Source organism: Pseudophryne corroboree, chromosome 8 (genome assembly GCF_028390025.1).
Source record: "Pseudophryne corroboree isolate aPseCor3 chromosome 8, aPseCor3.hap2, whole genome shotgun sequence".
Taxonomy (NCBI): domain Eukaryota; kingdom Metazoa; phylum Chordata; class Amphibia; order Anura; family Myobatrachidae; genus Pseudophryne; species Pseudophryne corroboree.
In genome coordinates, this window is record NC_086451.1 from 398771635 (window position 1) to 398775841 (window position 4207).

The following is a 4207-nucleotide window of genomic DNA, read 5'->3' on the forward strand; positions in this document are numbered from 1 at the left end:
TTACATCACCGAAAGTTCATTATAATTTATCAAAAAAAGAGAATGAGGCCTTAAAAGAATTAAAATCAAATAAGGACATTATAATAAAACCCACAGATAAGGGTGGGGGGTCGTAATAATGGATATGGACAAGTACGAGAATGAAGTGATAAGACAACTTAGTGATGGATGTACGTACAAAAAAATAAGAGGGGATCCAACTAAGAGGATTCTAACAGGTCTCACGACATTAGTTAAAACCTATGTGGATAATGGTACCATCAGTGAGACAGAGGGTCAATTCCTTATACCAACAGAGCCAAGTATTCCGGTTATTTACATCTTACCGAAAGTCCATAAGGACCCACAGAAGCCACCCGGTAGACCCATAGTGTCGGGAATTAATTCGGTGACAGCCAATATGTCAGAGTTCATAGATTTCCACCTCCAACCCCTAGTTCAAAAAAATCGTTCACATTTAAAAGACACAAGAGATGCATTGAATGTCATTAAAAGTATACAATGGGACGAGAATTGTTATATAGTTACAGCAGATGTTACTTCGTTGTATACGATTATCAACCATGACCTACGAATAGAGGCAGTGGTTACGTATCTATCGGATAGTAACTATGAGTCAGAATTATGTGATTTTTTTGGTGAAGGGTGTTGATTTCATCTTGCGGAACAATTATTTCCACTTTAAGGACAGTTTTTACCTGCAAAAAGTGGGCACGGCCATGGGTACCAGGTTCACCCCAAACTATGCCAACATGTTTATGGGTATGTGGGAGACCCAACATGTATGGCAAAACCATCAGTTTGGGGCGAGCCTGGTATCCTGGTCTAGGTACATAGATTATATTATTTTTGTTTGGAGGGGTGACAGAGCAGTCCTGACCACATTTTGTGATCAGTTGAATGAGAATGCTTACAACATCTCATTAACATTTGAAATTAGCAATATTAGTGTAAATTTCCTTGACCTCACTATTTATGTGGAAAATGGACAATTAAAAACCCGTAATTATATAAAATTGACTGACTCAGGAACATATATCCCTACCACTAGCTGCCATCATGCCAATTGGCTTGAGTCTATACCTAATAGCCAGCTACAGAGATTGAAGAGAAATTGCACAGACAATGAGATCTATAAAGAACAAGCTGATGTAATGATTACGAAATTTAAGAACAGTGGTTATAGTAACAAAAGTATCGAGAAGGCTATTACCAAATGTGAAAGTATAGACAGGAAGGATTTATTACTTCCATCAAAAAAAACATCTACATTGGATGGAAATAGGGATCACTCTTTGGCATTTATCACGGGTTACAATACCCAGCATAAACAAATAGAAAGAATATTTAGGGATCACTGGATGATTTTGAAAGGTGACCCCTTATTAGAAAAATTATTGCCAGATAGACCGAAATTCATTTATCGGAAAGCTAAAAATATTAAAGACAAATTAGTGAGGAGCGCTATGTCACCTCCGAAAGCAAATATCCGTACCCTCTCAAAAGGTTTTTTTAGGTGTGGGGCATGCAGTATGTGCAAAGAGGTCAAAGGTGCAGCAAAATGCACTGAAATTGAAATAAATGGACAGAATAATAAAATGAATGAGTTCATAACTTGTACCTCAAGAAATGTGATCTACTATTTGGGATGTAGCTGTGACTTATTTTATATTGGCAGGACCAGTAGAAACTTAAAAACAAGATTTACAGAACACCTACGGAATATAAGGAATGTTGTTGAGACACATGCACTCTCATCCCATTTTAAGAAAATTCACAGTCAGGATACTAAACAGTTAAAGGTATTCAGAGCATTAAAACATATAAAAGGAAGCAGGAGATGTAATAATATAGCTGCATCCCTAAGAAAAACTGAAATGCAGTATATATATTCATTAAAAACTCTAATCCCGGGTGGCCTGAATAAGGACTTTGAGGTCAAATGGTTTCTTGATTAGGACTGATCATGAGTTATTTGGATTGTGTTGATATATTTTTTTATTGTATTTTTTTAGCCCACTCTTTTAGCCAATTTGTCCATATTAACTGGATAAACATGAATTATGATTATAGGAACTCTCTGTAATGATTTACTATGAAAATAAAGGAAAATCTCTTTTTCCAGGAGACAATATGCCGATATACACACTTCCGCCCTTCCTATTTATATATTCTAATGATGAGGTGATGCGCTGTCAAAATCCTTTTGGATTTTCTAAAATGGCCGCTAAGGATCTTCCGGCCACAGAGGATCACATGACCGGATAGTCTTTCAGGAAATAACACTGTGTACAAACGCGGACGGCCGTCATCACGTGACAGAATGGTCAGGTGACAGGAAATGACGTCGAGCGGACCGGACCTGACTTCCGTTTTCCGGCATGTGGAATCCTTTGGAGAAGTTTAGATGGAAGTTAATCCTGTATACACAGGACACTTCCGGTCATCGGTATTTTATGTTTTTAACTAAATTCTAGCTGATAAATAACATCTGTTATGAAATATAGGGATATTGTATTATCCTGTGGACTAGTTTTTGAATGTTAGAATAAGATCTGATTATTGTATATGTGTAAAAACGCCGTTGATTGTAAGTGAGAGTGGCTCCTCCCAGCAATTAGGATTATTAATTCATAAGGGTATAAAGAGCTGGAAGAAGAGGCCACCAGAATATGCCTTGACAAAGATCAGCGGATCTGATCGAAACGCGTTGGATGATGGTGAGGAATCGTGACGGACATACCAGACGAGGAGAGGATGAGGTGCTGACCACTGAAGCTGATTTTCCCTGGGATTGCTGAAAAATCTGCACAGCTTTTTTACAAGCGTTTCAAAATTCCCAAATCTGGTAGGAAGCCACCCCCACAAATTATTGGATGTAATGAACATGTGTCACGTATTCATGTGACTGAAGCACATTTTATGATTGGAACTTTTTATTAAAAAAAAATTATTTTATATATTCTTGTGGATCACATTTATTATTGATCCAAAATTATGGATCTATATTGTACCCAATGAAGGGATTTTGCATGACGGTATTACACTAGATTGTGTTTTATTTTCTCTTGCATGGGTGTTTGTTCGACCATTGGAACAATATTATCCAAGTAATACTCGTAATACAATCTAACGAGAAGAAGGTTGGACCTGTGAAAGATAGGGTAAAAAATACCAACCTCCTAAGATAAGTAGAGGTTCATTTCCTTTCTCTGTATATTTGTTTATTAGGAGAGCGCAGTAGATAGGAGATCCAAATTCTTTTTTGTATCTAGACAGCTTGATACAGTGTTTCCCAACCACGGTCCTCAAGTCACACTAACAGTCCTAGGTCAGTATTTACTAAAAATCCGAGTTTGGTCGATTTGTGTTTTTTTTTTCTAAGTCCCAATCCGGGAATTCACTAAGCACCAATCTCAGCAGTGTCTGGTCTATTCGTAATGGTTTGAATGACAACGTCCCGAAATACGAATGAATAGACCATCGGTCAAACGCGGCTGTTATTTTATTTGGGTGTTAGTCTCTGTGGGCTCAAATGCGGTCGTATTTTTTTGCGATTCGTTAAAAAAGCGGCAAAAAAATAGACCTGCTTTTTTCAGTCGTGTTTACATGTGTTGCAAATAAAAAATCACTCACACCTGAATTAGGATGCCTATAAAAGGATGTTAGGCCCATTTCAATACACCTACATTCAGAAATGGCAGCAGGACTGTGGGCCAGTGATCTTTTGTGTGCTGTGGGATTCCTCAGACTCAGACATCAGCCTGTAAGTACCCAGGGCCAAGAAACTGAACATGGTCAGCAGGTTGTACAGGTTCCGCGGAGGCTGCGCAGGCCTCGTTTTTTTAGGGGGCGTTTAAACTTGAACGCATTGTCCGATGATAAGGTCATACAGGTGTTCCGTCTAAATCATAACAACATTTTCCGTCTGTATGACCTTGTCAAACTGGGCCTAGACCCTGAGACAGCACGCTCTCGCCCTGTCTCAGGCCTGCACAAACTCCTGGCTGTGTTGCACTTTATGGCTACTTGCAGCTTTCAGGCTGTGTCTGGGGATGTTATAGGAATCTCACAGCCCACATTTTCCAGAATCTTAACACAGGTGATGTATACCTAACAACCTCTTCTGTTTTGTGTTTGTTTTAATTTCTCGGTGGCCAGTTCTGTCCTAAAATCTCAAGTTTATTGTTCTTTAAAATGTTCACAC